This window comes from Ochlerotatus camptorhynchus, unplaced genomic scaffold, assembly GCF_037179485.1.
Source record: "Ochlerotatus camptorhynchus isolate MF236.1 unplaced genomic scaffold, CSIRO-AGI_Acam_v1.1 ptg000367l, whole genome shotgun sequence".
Classification (NCBI taxonomy): Eukaryota; Metazoa; Arthropoda; class Insecta; order Diptera; family Culicidae; genus Ochlerotatus; species Ochlerotatus camptorhynchus.
This window is the reverse complement of record NW_027040855.1, coordinates 4482464-4501651: the sequence shown is the minus strand read 5'-3', so window position 1 is coordinate 4501651 and position 19188 is coordinate 4482464.

Genomic DNA, 19188 nt, shown 5'->3' with positions numbered 1-19188 from the left:
TCATGATTCAATTAATATCTGCAAGTATCTCTGAACATCTACAAAATTCCCTAAAGTATTAAAAAGGCATCTAGAAATTTTTGACCTTCCCGGAAGTTTTAGGAAGTTCTCTAAAGATCTACTAATTATTCTGAAGTTGTGCAAATATCTGTAAAGATCAGTGTAAATTTCGCTAAAAATCCATGAACCGCAATTAAATTCTGACAGTTAATTTAAACATCTGCAGATATTTCAGTAGATTTACGATCTACCCTCTGAACATTCCTCTGAAGTTCCGAATTGATCTGAAGTTGTGTAAATACTTCTTAAGATCGGCGTACTTTCCCAAAGTTTTGCAAATTTTTCTAAAAATGTTCGAACTTCCTGAAGTTCTACGGACCTCTCTTAAGTTTCAATTTACTTTGATGTTTTTGGGAAAATTTCAAAAGCAGTTTTTTCTGACGCATTATTTCAGATTGCAAAAAGCTCGCACTATTCGATTCCTTTTGATATTTTACACAAAATGACGCGAGCTTTTTGAAATGTAAAATAATGCGTCGAAAAAAAATGCTTTTGATTTTTTTTTAAATCATCAAAGTAAATTGAACCTTAAGGTCTACGGACTTCTCTGAAGTATTTCAGATCTATCTATTTCCAACTTCCATGGAGTTCTGCAAAATCTTGGACTTTCGTACTTCGCTAAGTATTGTTTCTGGAATTGAAGTACTTTTCAGAGATTTTACGATTTTTTTTCTGAAGATCGCACATGTTTATGAAACTATGAAGCTTTCCGAACCAGTGAATGTCTCTGAAGATCTGCAAAATTCCTTGCAGTTCTGCAGATTCTTCTTAAAGGGTGATACGGTCAAAATTTGGTCAATATCAACTTGACGTATTTCTTTCAATTTTGCATTTAAAAAACCTGAACACCCCTCATTTTGAAGGTGTGTGTGTGTAGAATGTTGCTCCTATTTTGATTTTGGAATTCACTCTTCAGTTGTCAAAATGGCGTCCAAGCAAGAAGAGCAGCGTATCAAAATTTTGCTCGCGCATCGCGAAAATCCGAGCTACTCGCACGCAAAGTTGGCAAAATCGCTAAAAGTTGCCAAATCAACCGTTGACGGATTTCACGCCAACTCGTCTTCGGAGTTGGCAGCACCCTCTCAGAACCTTATGAAACTTTGTGGGTGTGGAGACTTAGCAATTTTAAGCAACTTTGAGTACTTATTTTTTTCATTTCATTTTAATTTCAATCTCGCCTAACATTTGATAAGGGTCAAAGTTTTTTGTCGATTTTTTTTCAAATCGATATAGCTTAAAAATGACAAGCCCTACAAAATAGTGATGTATGGCGAACTTTTAGCAAATAATCTGAAATTTTATAAAAAAATTTAAATAAATTAAAAAATTGGTTTCTACACTCTAAAAAAATATATTTAAAAATTAAAAGTCATTTTCCCAAAAATGGTACCCCTCAGATTTGCTTGATATTTTTTCTCATGAAAGGCAATATAATTACCTAACTTTTCTTCATACATCGCAAAGTGGGCGCTTTTAAGGAAAAAAAGTTGTTCGAACAACAACTTTTTCATGTTAATTTTTTTTTAGCGTGTTTCACTCAAAGTCGAATAGTAATACGCGCACAACCTTATTAAAATCCGTTGAAACTTAATGAGCATAAAGGTTTTGACCTTTTGATAATCTGGGCGTGCTTAAAACAAAAATCTAGCCTAACATTTGAAAGGGCCTAATACAGAGGATTTTCCTGCATTTCGAATGGTGTTTTAATAAATGAAAACTCTGCATAATTTATTTTCCTATAATTCTCCATACATAATTTGAGTTTTTCATTGATTATTAGTCTATCGGAAACAGAGTGAAATTTTTCGGAGTTTCCTTTGAATGTGAAAATCGCTTAGTAGAAATTATGTTTTGAGAAATAGGTACAAAACAATGAAATTTTTGTGTACCAGGTATAGTTTTTACATGACTGAACAGCTCCTTGAGTTCATCGGACATCTTTGTGTATTGATCATTTGATATGAAGCAGAAGTTCAATTTTGTTATGCTTGTATCTGTTTGTTTAACTGCCCAGTCATACAGTTCTTGTGGAGTTGTGATTGTGTTTCCATAATCTCGAGCAAGACTTGCTCTCTTTGCCATTCGTTTGAGAGTTCCTCCAATTGCGTCACATGGGCCTTTCCCATGAGACGTTGCGAAGAAGTGCCATTCTGCATCCAATCCATACTTGGACTTGAAGTTGCACAAACTGGCAAAATTCTTTTTATTTTTGTAATGAGCCGCTGCTCCATCTGACATGAAAGTAATTTTTGTGAAACTAACAGATTGTTTAATGAAATCTAACAATTTTGATATAAATAATTGAACTGCTATTGTATCATGGGTCAATACTTCTGAAATAATAATAAAGCTTAAATTTTCCAACTTGTTTTCTTTTATGTAGTAAATTTCGAAAGGATGTATCGTAGCTTGATTATTGTTCCAATGATACCCCTGTGCTGAGTTTTGAATAATAAATGAATAATTTTCAGAAAAGTCGCAAATCACTAAAATTTCACCGTTTTGAAGAGAATTTTTTTTATTACTTAGGTAAGATGATTGCTCTTTATGAATAAAATCATGGGTTATGAGCTTTTCAACTTTTTCCGTCAAATATTGAACAAACTCATCTGCAGGTTTAATAATAGTTTCCAAATTACAACGGTCGGTAGTCAACCACTGTTGAAATAAAACTTCTTCCATATCATCTGCTTCTAATACTGATGTAAGTTCCCTCACGATACTATCTGTGGAAATGCATTCTTCACATGTACGATAAAAACAATCTATGGTTCTAATAGGACTACTGCAAAGTATTTTGTCTGCACTTTCTTTATATGAATCAAATTTTACACTATTAATAATCAATTTAACATTTTCATGTATAGTACAGACACATACATTATGTGTACCTGTACTATCCAACAGTATGCAATGCTTTGGTCGGAGCTGAGTGAACGAAGTAAATCCGATTTTAACACTTTTGTATTTCTCTTCAAAAATCATAAAAGCCTCTTTAAGAGACATCATCAATAAACGTTTCTGAACATGCTCTTTATATCCATTTCGATATTCAGAAACATAATCATTACTTCCTGGCATAGGCCTACTAATATCATCACTGTCAAAGAAATTTAAAACAATTTGTTTTTCAGTATCATTAAATCCATGACCACTTCTTGCTTTCTTACTACAAAGAATACCTTGTTCTCTGACTAGCCTTTTCATCTGTTTCACTGTATGATGGGGTGCATTAAACTCATTAACTATTTGATTCACTGACCATGATTTAGGGAGCACTGATAACACTTTTAATTTGTCATTTGTACTCGTAGAAGGCAAATTAAATTTCTCCTTTAACTGCATGATCATTTCGTCAAAATCATTTGATTTGTTGACATCGTCTGAATCCATCCCAAATATATTTTTACGCACTGCCTTTGTGATCTCTGCAGATTTTTGAACACGATAATTCATACTTCTCATACTTCTCGATGAAATTGGTGATAACTGTAAGGTTGAAGCTATACAATTGAATTGTTCCACATTATATGGACCTTGGATCTGATCCGCTGATGGGATTGATTCTAGCGATGGATCTGTATCTGTAAAATTAAAGAAAAGAAAAAAAAATATTACCACACATTAATATATAACGCTGTTAAGGTGATAGTACCATGAACGGGGGTGGTTTTGATAATAGGGGTAACTTTGGTAATGCAGCTAAGCCAAAAATTTATGACTTAAGGCACATCGTACGCAATATTTTGGATAGGAAACCGATGTTCCCTTCCAAAATAATGAATACGAAGAGCATTAAGTCATAACTTTTTGGATTAGCTGCATTATCAAAGTTACCTCCATTATCAAAGACATCCCCGTTTACGGTACATCGAAGCCGCATCTGAATTTTCCCCATGTTTGTGGAGCACGAGCTGCATAAACCGCATATCGTACAGTCGTGAAAATTTGATAGATTGTTCACCGAGGTTGGCCTACCAATCGATCAAATTTGTACGATAAGCGGTTCATCCAGCTCGTGCTCTAAAAAAATGTTGAAAATGAAGTTGTATCTTCGATGTACAATCCTTAAACCACACAGTTGAAACAGTTAAAGTTATTATTATTTACCTAGTGTATCATCAAATTCCTGATGTTCTGATTGCTGATGACTTGTTGATGGTTGCGGCTCTTCAAACTTCCGAGCATGGCTTGATTCTTTTCCATCCGATCGCCTCTTTTTCGGGAGAGGTGTCCTATTGTGCACTAAAATTCCACGACACGATTCACAAATACGCATTGTTACATCCAATTGATGATCAAAGCCCCATGAATGTATTTTCTCTATGAGACTTGATGATAAATTACGTAAATTATTGCGGCTGCAATTGGGATTGTTTATGTTGGCACTACATTGCACCCTTTTAATAATCAATTCAGCAGATTTTTCCATTGTTGTATATATAAACACTTTTTCGTTTCAACAACTATGCAGCACTACACTTTCAACAACTATGCACTACAGCAACTATGAGCATTGTTGTGATATCACCAAACTTAAATATTAGATTATGTCGGTAGAAACAGACTGCGGTGCTTCAAGTTTATACCTTATATCTCTCATGTGACTACCTGCGTTGTTATATAACTGCTATATAGCAGGTAACTTAACGATTATTTTAGGCATGCCTTAAATAATCGTTAAGTTACCTGCGCTATTATATGTATTCACTTGAGAGATGAGGTATAAACATATATGCATATTGCTTACTAATGGACACACCTAATACATAAAAATAAATGAATGATTATTTTTCTAATTAAATTAATCACAAATACATGAATTGAAATCTTTTCATGAATAAAACATACTAAGTGATTTTTACTTAGTTTACCTGTTGATTTGGAACAATTTGAGGGTGGTTTTATAGAAGTTGGATAGAGTGTATGCATATATTATAATACAATCCATCACAGGAAAGTGCAAACCATGCTGAGATGGCTGTTCCTCATTAGAACGTTTTGTTCTGAACTCTTATTGGACGATTTGCAGGTAACTTCTCTGTACCCTTTTCAAATGTTAGGCTAGATTTCGCCCAGATTATCGAAAAGTATACCCATAAAGTTTAATCGAATTTTAATAAGGTTGTGCGCGTATTACTATTCGACTTTGAGTGAAACACGCTAAAAAAAAATTAACATGAAAAAGTTGTTGTTCGAACAACTTTTTTTCCTTAAAAGCGCCCACTTTGCGATGTATTAAGAAAAGTTAGGTAATTATATTGCCTTTCATGAGAAAAAAATATCAAGCAAATCTGAGGGGTACCATTTTTGGGAAAATGACTTTTAATTTTTAAATATATTTTTTTAGAGTGTAGAAACCGATTTTTTATTTTATTTAAATTTTTTTTATAAACTTTCAGATTATTTGCTAAAAGTTCGCCATACATCACTTTTTTGTAGGGCTTGTCATTTTTAAGCTATATCGATTTGAAAAAAAAATCGACAAAAAACTTTGACCCTTATCAAATGTTAGGCGAGATAAATTTTGAAAAAAATAAGTACGCAAAGTTGCTTAAAATTGCTAAGTCTCCACACCCACAAAGTTCCATAAGGTTCTGAGAGGGTGCTGCCAACCACTGGATGAGTTGGCGTGAAATCCGTCCGTTACAAATGTAATTAAAGTGTTTGGGGAACGTTTGTCGACAGCCAGGAAGTCTGGATCGGGGGGAAATCGAAAACCGGAAGCCGCTGAGACGACAAAGAGAGTTGCCGGTAGTTTCAAGCGAAACCCTAACCTCTCTCTCCGAGATGCCGCAAATAAGCTGGGTGTATCGTCTACAACCGTGCATCGAGCCAAAAAACGAGCCAGACTATCGACTTACAAGAAGGTAGTGACTCCAAATCGCGATGATAAACAAAATACGACGGCCAAAGCGCGATCCCGGAGGCTGTACACGACGATGCTGAAGAAGTTTGACTGCGTGGTAATGGACGACGAAACCTACGTCAAAGCCGACTACAAGCTGCTTCCGGGACAGGAGTTTTATACGGCAAAAGGAAGGGGAAGGTAGCAGATGTTTTCAAGCACATGAAACTGTCAAAGTTCGCAAAGAAATATCTGGTTTGGCAAGCCATCTGTACCTGTGGCTTGAAAAGCAGCATTTTCATAGCTTCCGGAACTGTCAACCAAGAAATTTACGTGAAAGAGTGTTTGAATAAACGTCTGCTGCCTTTCCTGAAGAAACACGGTTGTTCCGTACTGTTTTGGCCGGATTTGGCATCTTGCCATTACGGTAAAAAGGCCATGGAGTGGTACGCCGCCAACAACGTGCAGGTGGTTCCCAAGGACAAGAACCCTCCCAACACGCCAGAGCTCCGCCCAATTGAGAAATACTGGGCTATTGTCAAGCGGAACCTAAAGAAGCCCAAAAAAACTGCTAAGGGCGAGCAGCAGTTCAAGGCAAACTGGCTTTCTGCGGCGAAGATGGTGGACAAGGTGGCTGTACAAAATCTGATGGCAGGGGTCAAGCGTAAGGCCTGGCAATTCGGATTTGGAAAAGCGGAAGCCTAACTGAATATTTTTCCTGAATTTTATACTAATTGAACTTGAAAAAGAAATTTAATTTGATTTTTTAAATAAACGATTTCACCGATTTACACGCGTTTTCCCTTGACCAAATTTTGACCGTATCACCCTTTATGTACCTTAATTGTTTTTTGTAAGGCTCGTCACAGTTTCCAAAAAAAAACCCCTCCCCCCTAAAAGTGTGACATAATTAATGGACGATCCCTATTGCTCTGTTGAAAAATTTAATTACTACTCTTATGGGAAATTTCTCTCAGCTACAAATGCATCTGTTCAAAAATTGCATTTGGTCAAATGGCCGGACACCCTATAAACAGTGGAAACGTAAACTTATTCGGATAATATTGTGCCATGCGTCTATAATGTAATAGGATGCGCATAGGATAGTAAGAAATAACTAAATCGAAAATCCATGAAGACACATAGTGCATAGATTTCTATAATAAATTTAAATCTTATATCTTACCTTCAATCAATTGAGCTTATTTTCTATTGTGAGTAGTTTATGCTTTACACTAATCACATACAATAAATCAGTTCAGTGGGTTGGAAAACAGCCGAGAAATACGTACATCTTTGCTGCGTTATTAGGCATTTAAAACAGAAACTTTCTCAATCAGAGTTGTAGATCCTTTGTGTTGTAGAACTTGATTCCTGTATCGTGCAAAATCTTTCAAAAACTCCGCATCGTTACGATAGATATGTTAACATGACATCATTGCTATCTCTAATGATTTTTGCTCAACTTCAAATCAGCAGGATAGGACAATAGCCTGTCTGTCAATCTGTAAAGTAGAATTGCACTCGAATCAATTTTCGACCGAAAAATGGTTGCATCCGTCTGAACGTGATTGAAAACTTCGAACATATTCAAATATCATTGAGAACAAGCAGGATTTTGTCTTCAAAACGATCTCAAGTATATGTTCTCACAATCTGACACCGTATCTTTATGTATGGATTTAATACGCGAACATATGAATAGTAGCTTACATCCCAGCCTCCAAATTGAGATTTTCAGTCACAAATACGGAGACGTTCATCGGTTCTCCACTGGTTGCCCTTCCTGTGGTAGAATATTAAAACCTAGGCACGATATTTGCTTTACACGTTTCATGTTCTACTTCACGGTATATCTATATGTGCTCTTGACGAAAGAAATGGAAATTTTACCCACCCGATGAATAGGAGCAAAATTCCGCAAAAGTAAAAGCAAACTCGAATTTGGATTCGGATTCGAATTCGAATCACGTTGCCACATGGTATGACGGTGCATTCGCAATCCAAAAATTCAAATTGAACGATTGCTACGAATAAACGTAAATTCGGTCGACTGTGAAATATTCTTACTCGAAGAATAGGAAATTTGCTCGTTGATGACTTGTAGGCGGCTTTCTATTTTCGAAAGTTAAATCAAGCCCATAAACATTCAATTTACGAGCTGAACACTATAAAGATTCAGTTCAAAGAATTCATTCATTAAAATCATCTGCTGAACTTTTAAAACTCCTTCAGTTTTATTACCTTCCACCTGGCTTACCATCAATCTATCCCGAATATGCAATTTCCTCTAAACCATTACCGTTTTCTTTCAACAGCCATCTGTAGATTGAAAAAAAGCGGAAATGTATTCTTTTCCCGACATTTACGCCTTCATTCCACCTTCTGCAGTCTATTGATAATTATCGCACTTCTGCATAGAATACACACCCGTAGAGCTCCCAACGCCCCGCAGCCCGTGGCCTAAGTGCGGCTAAGCTTTTAAGCTTTTTACGACTTTCTAGCACTCAAGCTTGGAGGTATCTGTACTATTTTCCACCACAGCAAACACAGCCCTAACTCAAGCCAGGGTCGTCGGTTGTTTTAGGTGCTCGGCTATCTTGCACGGAAACCCATAAATTTCAGAGCACCGTACGTCGCTCGAGCTTTGACTGCGCCGACGGAGTGTTGTAGGTTGGTAGGGGGCCATTCAATAATTACGTGGGGAGGGGGTGTTAGACATTTGCTTACGTTTGCTTACATGGGAGGCAGGGGTCTCATCAATATCTTACGGAATCATGAACAAGTCGTATGCAGACCCTACAAATATTCGATGAGATCTTTCCAGTATGGTTGGGCGGGAGGGGGGATTTGTTGAATATTACAAGTGAGGAAGGGGGTTGTAAAATCCCATAAAAGTGCTTACGTAATTATAGTATGATCCCTAGGTACGTGAATGTACTGCTGCTACTTCCGTCGTCCATCCGACCTGCTGTAGACAGCTGATTTAGAATAATGAAGTGAGAAAAGCGAAGCGAGTGAGTTTTCACTATCCTTGCTTGCTCGTTGGAAGATATTGTTGGAGGAAAGAAAAATGTCTTAAATTCTGCATCATTAACTTTTCATGCTTTGTCTTGTTTTTGTAGTGCCAGGCTGCTCACCTGGCGCAACGCTATCACCGCCACACCGTCGCCGTCTTGTTGTCATTACCGTTCGAAAGGGTGGTGTGTTGCAAACGTTGCAAACAAACAATGCAGCAGCACGATGTGCCTTTGTGTTCAAGGATCTTTTAGAATGCCGTATGCAGTGAGGTGTGAGTAAGACTAGTTGGCTTTACCTTTTTGTCACGTTTTTGCGGTACTTACCGTTTACAGTATACCTACAATGGAAAGTGTTGTACCATTTTGCTGTAGACGTTCTGTAATACCGTGTTAAACGTTTGAAATCGCATTCACATTAATCTCTTTTAGAGATATTGTGTTCTACAGCATGCGGGGAACAAGCGAAACCCTTCCAGGCAGGTAATCGAAACATGCTAGCTTGCGACGATTGTCATGACGGATCGGTGGATGGAAAAAGATAAATGTGTTTGAAAGTTTATTTGCAGCACATGCATGTAAATCAATGGGGAAATTTTAGAAATGTCTTTCAACCGTTCCGGTCAAGCCTCCGATGTTATCAACCACGTTTGTTTCAAACAAACTTCCAAACTATGTTATCTCTGTTGCTGGCCGTTACTCATCACCCATTACCCATTACCAGACGCAAAAAGGTAAGAGGTTGTATCCAAGACACGACCGTAGATTTGACGTGATGACTTTTAGTTTTATTATCTGAAACTCATATTGTAGAAACTGAAGCTTTTGATCAGTATAGTATTCCGGGATATATGGTTGCTGCTTGTTTATCACATTCTAGACACACTGACGGGGTTGCTATTTATGTCAAAGAATCAATTCAATTCTACCTTCGTATCAACGAAGTTATCGATGGTAACTGGTTCTTGGGCATTACAGTTGTACGTGGCATGAATATGGATAATTATGGTGTTTTGAATCACTCTTTCAGTTCTAGTGAGCAGCGTTTTGTTGAAGTTTTAGATAACTGGCTGGAGACATTTCTTGATTCTATTAAATGAAATATATAAACTGGTAATTGTAATATTAATTGGCGTAACAACTATAATTCGGATCATTTGAAGCGTTTAGCTGATTTTTTTTCAATTTAAAACAAACGGTAGATGAATATACGAGTATTTCCAGGCACAGTAGAACTTTAATTGACCACGTTTACTCCAATTTTGATTCTATTTGTTCAGTTACGGAAACTGATTTGAAAATATCCGATCATGAGGCCTTAGTGATTAATATATTAAATAAAATCAGTAATAACGATGATTTAGTGAAATTAAAGTGCTGGAGGAAATATTCGAAACAGGCTGTTTAGAATCTTGATGAGAGCAGCATGGATTTTCCATTCGCGGCTGGTAATTTAGATGAATCTACAGCTTTGACTAACGCTTTGAAAACGTGTACCAATCAATTAGTTGAGCAAAAGTTTGTTTCTTTGGAAAACTCGAACAGCTGGTACAGTTTGGATCTTTTGCCTCTTCAACGGAAAAGGGATAAATGATACAAGATGTTTTGTAGGTCAAATAATGGCAATCATTGGAATAGGTGCTCTCAACTAGTGTTCTAGATGCACTTCCACAGTAATTAATTGAGAGATTTCGATGCCTGTACCATTTTTACAATACTTTAATTATGTGGCTAGTACAATCATACTCTATTATGCCCAGGGAAGTCGAGAAATTTTCCAACGCGAAAAATTCTTAGACCGGACCGGGAATCGAACCCAACTACTTCAAGATTGATCAGCACCAAAAAAAAACAGCAAAGTGTTATGGAAGATTTTGAAATCTTTATTAAAACCTAGTACAGTCGTACCTCGATATTAAGCAACGTTACGTTATATCGAGTTCAAGGAATCAAAAATATCTCCAAATGACAAAATGAAAAGCGATCAACGAACCGAATAATAACGCTATGTCAGAAGTGCAAAGCAATAATGATATAATCTTCTTCCTTCTTTTTCATGACAAGCAGCGCGTGCGACCAGAGAAGCCAGATTTGTTTCTATGCAATTCCGTAGACTTATTCAAATCTACGGATTTCTACGGATTTTTTTTTTATTCGAAGGTGATATTTTTTTAGTTCTAAGGTGATATTTTACGTTAAATGAAAAATTGATGAAAGAATTTTTGAAATACTACTAGGGACAGCCCTCTGGGGTTGTACTCAATGGTGATGTCGGACTACGTGGTCTTTTATAATAAATGTTATTTGTTAACTGCAGCAGGACTTGTGTTTTGTGTAGGAATAGGAATTTGATCCGGGTTCTCTCTGTTTATACTCTTTAGTATGACTATGATTGCCATGAAAAGAAGCTTTTGATATGAATTTTAGTTGAGACATGTTCATAAATTTAACTCTTTTGGAAAACCTTGGTGGCCCTGAAAAGGGCTGATGATAGTACAGGCATGAATACCATGATACTGTTGCACCTGTAGTTTTTTGCATACTTTCACTGATTGCTTCCCGGGGATCCTTTTTCAGCCATAGCAAGATGTGCACGTGAGGACTTCCACGGTGCTGAAATTCAATCGTGTCCAGAGGTGGCAACAGTACATTTTTTGAAAAACCATCGTCCGGAGCGAAACAAAACAGCCAGCACACGGGCGACCGTTTATAACTACATTCCAAGCGAACAGCGGAGATAGAGAATAAATAAAATCTCGCAGCCTGATTTTTCCAAACAGTTTATTGTAATGAAATTTTAGCTGCAGGCTTGCGTGTGACAGTAAATTACCAACTCCCTTATTTACGCATAATTTTAACATCAATGCTTATGAGTGGTCAGTCTTCATTCTTATCTTTTAATTCCATGCAATAAACATCAAATAAATGCAGTAATTAGCCAGAAATCAGCAAAATTCTACACGACATAAATTTATGTCGCGCGCGCCGCCGGTCTTGTCTGCTTCTTTGTGCGAAAATGTTCTGTCGCTGGCAGAAAACAGTTTAGAAATGTCATGACATTTTTGCCGCTTGCCAGTTTGCTTTGTGTGTCGTCACAATGGTTATCGCAAAAAGTATCAAATGTTTAGGAAAAAATGTTAAACTCCAGGACTCGTGCCACCACTGATCGTGTCAACCAGTTTGTTCAAGTACACACAAAACGTGAGTGGATCATCATTGACCAGAGTTGCTCTTTGTAGTGCAGTCAATTCCTGGATAGGATCTGTTAACTCATTGCCATTGTGTCTTTCTGACAATCGATGTAAGAGATTCAACAAATGGGGCTACTTCATCTCATTTGCACTGAGTGTGAGGAACATCGTAGGCTTTCCCAATTGTCGCATCATGGTGAACAAATTTCTCTTCCTTTGTTGCCAATACTGTACTGAATTCAATATTGATTTGAGGAAGGATAGATTTCGCTCAATGCACTGCTCCATGAATAAGGTCCACACGTGTAATGATTGCGGTCCCCGTTCACCGATGAGTATTTAAGAGGGTTAGGTTTTGATAAATTCTTTAGTGGGATTGACACTGATGAAGACTGCACATTGTAGTCGAAATACGTATCTGTCAAGTATACCAACATTAATTAAGTGGAAAGATTACCTTTTTTGCTGTTTTATTTGAAGCATTCCGCTAACAAACCAATTTAATTACTTAATTAAAATACATACATTCGTGACGGCTTTTGGCGACAGTGTCGTATGATAGAGCCTGTCGTAAGACATTTTAGTTTGGTACTGTAATTTGAAAGCTTGTTTTGCAAGTGTCGGAAGCAAAGGCAGTCGATTATCACAGAAAATGTGTCAACTACAGTGACCGCTTACAAGACTGGTCTCGACACGACTTTTATTCGCCTTCACACGGCACCGTTGAAAATTTTTCTCTTCAAGCAAAGATTGACAGTATATTATGGGAACTTTCAGCGGAGTGAAGAAATAGTACGAAGGCCACCATGTTTCACGCACAGTCTGACGTTTGCTTACGGGATATTTCATAGGAGGGAAGAGCTACAGAGTCGCCGTCCACGCCAATTCTATCAAAAAGCGGATAAGTGAGCAAGAAAACGGTTGACAAGTTGCAGAAGTGTATTTTACTTTATGCTTCTTTTCCTTCAGAATCAGATTATACTCTAAAATTCGATTCTGAAGCGAGCCCCAGACGTATCAATATATTGACGCGACGGGGAATTATTGACAATAATATTGATGATGTGAATACAGAAATATTGTCAATATCGATGTATTGACGTCAATATAGAATGCAGTGTTGGCAAAATCAGAAATCAATTGATATTTTTCCGCTCTCATGCGCTCGCAATATCACGCGTAATATTGGAACAAAATATCATGCTTGATATTGATTTTGATATTGAGCCGAACATGATACACGTGTGTTAATAGGAATTTTTTTGTTATGTCTTTTCTCGATTCATATCAAGCTATGTCCTCATCCGTGTATATTGCAACAAAGCAGGCAAGCAATATATCATTATCCTTCTACCACTCGAATCGAGCTATGTTACAGAGCGAGTTTGTCATGGTAGTCGTAGCAACCGTTTTGTCTGTATCGTTGGTTGCTTTATGTGTTTGGATTCGTTGATCGAGTTACGTAATATCGAAGCAAAAAAATATATATATTTTTAATCGAAAATTGTTTATCGTAGCCCAATTTTTTCTAGTCATCTAACAGGTTTACAATACCTTATATAATTTTCCCCCAATTTTATTAGAAAAGTTCCCAAAGCTTACCTGAAAGATATGAAAATGAAAAAAACTACAAAGGACAGCCCTATGGGGTTGTACACAATGGTGGTCTTAGCAAAAAAGGGTTATCTTGCTTTTAATTGTACTTCATTAATTTTGGCATCCATGACAGATACGTATTTCGACTACAATGTGCAGTCAGTGTCATTCCCACAAAAGATTAATCAAAAACCTAACCCCCTTAAGTACTCATCCCGCAGGTAAAAATGTCAAAATCAAAGATATAAAAATGAAACTACAACGTGTAGAATCGGAACCTACCTAACTAATAATAACCCAAGATTTAAGTAAAGATGAAAAAATCTATTCAAATCTATAATAAGGAATGTTAACTGCAGCAGGAGCTTGTGTTTTGTGTAGGATAAGGAATTCTGATTCCGATCAATAGCGGTGCGGCTTCTTCCTCCTTCTATGGATGCTCATGTGGGCTGCAGCTCGCTGCTTGCAGGCAGCCTTTCGTTGTGTGCTGAAGAACACCACTGCTCACCACACGCGGTGATTGAATAAACACCGTTTGGTGAGATCGGATGGAATTCAACTTTGAAATCTGTATTAGAGAAATCGCTTTTCGCAGGCAATCGGTGATAATTTAAATTATCATAGGAACAGTTGCACATTCGTGCAATTTTCTATAGTGTAATTTTGAAAAATGATACAGTCTTAAATTTAACAGATGCATAGAAATATTTCTGATCGATTGATGATAAAATTATTGAAATTGGTCCAGCGGCAGCTAAGTTATTAACGTTCAAAATCTTTCATAATTTGGTTACATGTTGCATTTGCGACATTCACACAAGGAAGAAGTGTTAGTTTGTGATGTCCGTGCGAGAGAATCGTTCGCGCTTTTGATTAGTACGCGACATATTCATATTTTATTCGTTAAATTTCTTAGTTGTTCTATTGTTCTATTTTCACTATTTGTTCTATACATACATCATAAAAGTACAAGGGACAGCCCTATGGGGTTGTACGCAATGGGGACGTAGGACTACGTGGTCTTATATGAAAAATGTTATTTGTTAACTGCAGAAGGAGCTCTTCAACAAATGTATGGTGGTCCTGAAAAGGATTGTTTTGTCGTGATGGTTGAGTAATGCTGAGCTACTATTATTAGGGTGTTCAACACAGATAAAGCTGGCGAGCTGTATGTTGTTTGGAACGAGGGTGACACACTTGGCATAGATGGCCCACTGTGGCGCACGACGCGCAACGGAATCCGATCAGTAGCGGTGCGGCTTCTTCCTCTTTCTTCGGTGAATCGAGGGCTCTTGTGGGCAGCCTTGACAGCGAGCTGCATGCGGGCAGCCTTTCATTATGTACTGGAAAATGCCACGCGCCGAAAGCACTGCTGCTGCTGATGACGATCGGACATCACCATTCACCACGCACGGTGATTGAGTAAACACCGTTCGACGAGACAGGAGGGAATTTTTAAATCTGTGTTAGGGAAAGTGCTTTTTGCAAGCAATCGGTGATAATTTTGGTTACTATCGCAACAGTTGCACATTCGTGAAATTTTCAATAGCGACCTTTTGTAAATTGATAGTCTTATTCTCATTCGTAGAAAAATTTCCAATCGATTGGCGTTACGAATTAAAATCCATCATCTCTGGATCAAAACCAAACCACTATCATTAACAGTAACATTAACAGTAACAGTAACAAACAGAGTAATCGTAAGACTCGTCCGGTCATTGTGATCAAACCAAAAGAGTCCAAACAAGCTTGCGAAGATACTCGTAAGTTTTTGAAAACTCAGTTGGATCCAAAAACACACAAAATCAGTAATTTTAGGAATGGTAAAGATGGCTCTATTATTGTTGAGTGTGCAACAGGAGCTAATCTAAATGATGTAAAAACTGGTATTGAAAGCAATCTGGGTGAACAATATAGTGCTGTTGTTCCCACTTCGGTGCCAAGATTGAAAATAGTGGGCATGAGCGATCAGTTTTCCTCCGATGTCTTCATTGACTACTTAAAAAGTCAAAATGAAGACATCGCTATAAATGATGTTAAAGTAGTGAACATGTTTGAAAATCCACGCTTCACTTATAACAAGTTTAGTGTTGTAATTGAAGTCGATGTCGATACTTATAAATGTTTGTTATGTGCGAAAAAAGTAAATGTAGGGTTTGATCGGTGCTCGATAGTTCCCGCGATTAATGTGTTGAGATGCTTCAAATGTGGAGAATTTGGGCACAAGAGCATGGATTGCAAAAATTGTGATAGATGCTCTAGGTGCAGCCAACAACACAAAACGTCGGAGTGTACGTCAACTGTATTGAAATGTATTAATTGTTTGAAAACGAATAAAGAACGAAAAATGAACTTGGACGTCAACCATGCCGCATTTAGCTCGGAATGTTTGCTTTATAAAAGACTTTTTGATCAGAAGAAAAGCAGCTTGCGTTTCAATAAATAGCAGCCAAGTTCCAGGAATGTGAATCAATTCGATTTTTTATACTTGAATATTGCGGGGTTGTCAACAAACTACGTAGCATTACGTCAGATTGTTGAGGAAAAACGTCCTCTTTTAGTTTTATTATCTGAAACTCATATTGTAGAAACTGAAGCTTTTGATCAGTATAGTATTTTGGGATATATTGTTGCTGCTTGTTTATCACATTCTAGACACACTGGCGGTGTTGCTATTTATGTCAAAGAATCAGTTCAATTCAACCTTCGTACCAACGAAGTTATTGATGGCAACTGGTTCTTGGGCATTACAGTTGTACGTGGCATGAAGATGGGTAATTATGGTGTTTTGTATCATTCTCCCAGTTCTAGTGACCAGCGTTTTGTTGAAGTTTTAGAGAACTGGCTCGAGACATTCCTTGATTCTAGTAAATTAAATATATTGGCTGGTGATTTTAATATTAATTGGCGTGATAACCATAATTCGAATCATTTGAAGCGTTTAGCTGAGTTTTTTAATTTAAAGCAAACGGTAAATGAATATACGCGTATTTCCAGGCACAGTAGAACTTTAATTGACCACGTTTATTCCAATTTTGATTCCATTTGTTCAGTTACGGATACTGATTTGAAAATAACCGATCATGAGACTTTAGTGATTAATGTCTTAGACCATGTTAACGATAACGATAATTTTGTAAAATTGAAGTGCTGGAGGAAATATTCGAAGCAAGCTGTTTCGAATCTTGTTGAGAGAAGCCTGGATTTTCCATTCGCGGCCGGTAACTTAGATGAATCTACAGCTGTTCTTAATAACGCTTTAAAAACGTGTACCAATCAACTAGTTGAGCAAAAGTTTGTTTCTTTGAAAAACTCGAACAGCTGGTACAATTTGGATCTTTTGCGTCTTAAACGGAAAAGGGACAAATTGTACAAAAAGTTTTGTAGATCTAATAATGACAATCATTGGACTAGGTACACAATCGCGCGTAATAAGTATTCACAATCGATAAAGAAAACTCGTTGTGAATATGTTCAAAGGAAGATTGATCAGCATCAAAACAACAGCAAAGAGTTATGGAAAATTTTGAAATCTTTATTAAAACCTAGTAATTGCAACCCGCGGTCCATAACTTTTAATGGCACATTAGAACAGTCAGAACAAGTAATTGCAGCTAAGTTTAATGATTATTTCGTAGATAGCGTTTCATTGATTAATCAATCTATTGAATTGGTCGATGAACCTGACGAAATAAAACAGCCAGTTAATAGTAGTTGTAGATTTGAAGTTTTTCACCCAATCACATTAGATGAACTTAGAGTTATTTGTTTTTCATTAGGAAAATCGGCTGGAGTAGATAATGTTAATGCTAGAGTTATTCAAGATTGCTTTCATGTCATTGGCCACATCTTGCTGGACCTTATTAATGAATCGTTACAGACTGGGAATGTGCCACAAATTTTGAAGGAACCCTTAGTGGTTCCTATTCAAAAGGTAACTGGAACGATTAAAACCGAAGAGTTTCGTCCTATCAACATGTTGCACACATTAGAGAAAATTTTAGCACCCGTTGTAATAGGCCAGCATTTGGAGTATTTGAATAGCAACTCTTTGTTGATACCAGAACAATCGGGATATCGGGAAAGTCATTCTTGTGAAACCACGTTGAATTTGGTATAAGCGAAGTGGAAAAATAACTTGGAGTGTAAAGATACGATTGTTGCTGTTTTTTTGGATCTTAAACGCGCTTTTGAAACAATTTCTAGGCCCTTACTGTTAGGTTACAATCAAGCACATTGGAATTACGAGTACTGCATATAAATGGTTTGAAAGCTATTTGTCTGACAGAACTCAACGAACTGTTTTTAATGATTTTGTTTCCAGTCCCGTGAGGAATAATCTTGATGTACCCTAGGGAAGTGTATTGGAGCCCCTGTTATTTATTATGCATATTAATGACTTGCGACATGTTTTACGATTTTGCGACATTAATCTTTTAGCAGATGATACTGTTTTATTCATTGCAGCTAAGGATTTAGATGATGTCGTTTTACACTTTAATGAAGATTTGCGTACTCTAAATAGATGGTTGAAGTATAAGCAGTTGAAATTGAATACAAGTTAAACTAAATTTATGGTTATTTCGCGGAATCGCGTAAATGAGAACATCTCTGTTGCAATTGATGATGAGACTATTGATCGGGCAGCCCTACTTGCTCATTGTGTGCATTTGTGCATTTTTACTGAACATTTCAGCTGATTTCATGGTACTTATTAACCTTTCTACAGCAGCTTTTCCGATGATATATGGTACAATTACACTTCAAAATGGTGCAAAGCGGTGCATACTAAGAAGAATTTTCAAATGCTTAATGTACAGTTTTCTCTATTTTAGGGAGCGTACTTTAAATATTTACTGAGCATTTTAAGATTTTTAACGTATTTTGATCAATAATTTAAGGAGCAACCCGATCTATTTTAAGGAGATTTTTTTTACTTTGTAAGGAACATCATCATTGTTTAATGATTCATTTACCTTTTTACCTATTGATCGCGTTCGGGTGATTCAATATCTTGGCGTGATTATTGATGACAAACTTAAGTTCAACTGTCATCAAGAAAATTGCCAAGAAGTATGGAAGTCTATGTCGATAGAAAAACGATTTCAATATTGCCAGTAAAATACAGCTATACAAATCAATCATCTCTCCTCATCTAGCTTTTGCTTCAGGGCGAAACTAGTTCCAATCTAGATCCACCCTTAAGGGCCACACCTATTTGAACCGGATCTGACGCGTTGCGGCAAAGTAACAGCTAAATATATTGTCTGTCAAATTTACTTCAACGCAATGCAAACGGGTCTAATGTGGGTGGTCTTAAGAGCTGTCAAAACGTTTTGTATTCGAAATGGATATATTTTTGACCAAGGAATCAAAAATATCTCCAAAAGACAAAATGACAAGCGATCAACGAACCGAATAATAGCGCTATGTCAGAAGTGCAAAGCAATAATAATATAATCTTCTTCCTTCTTTT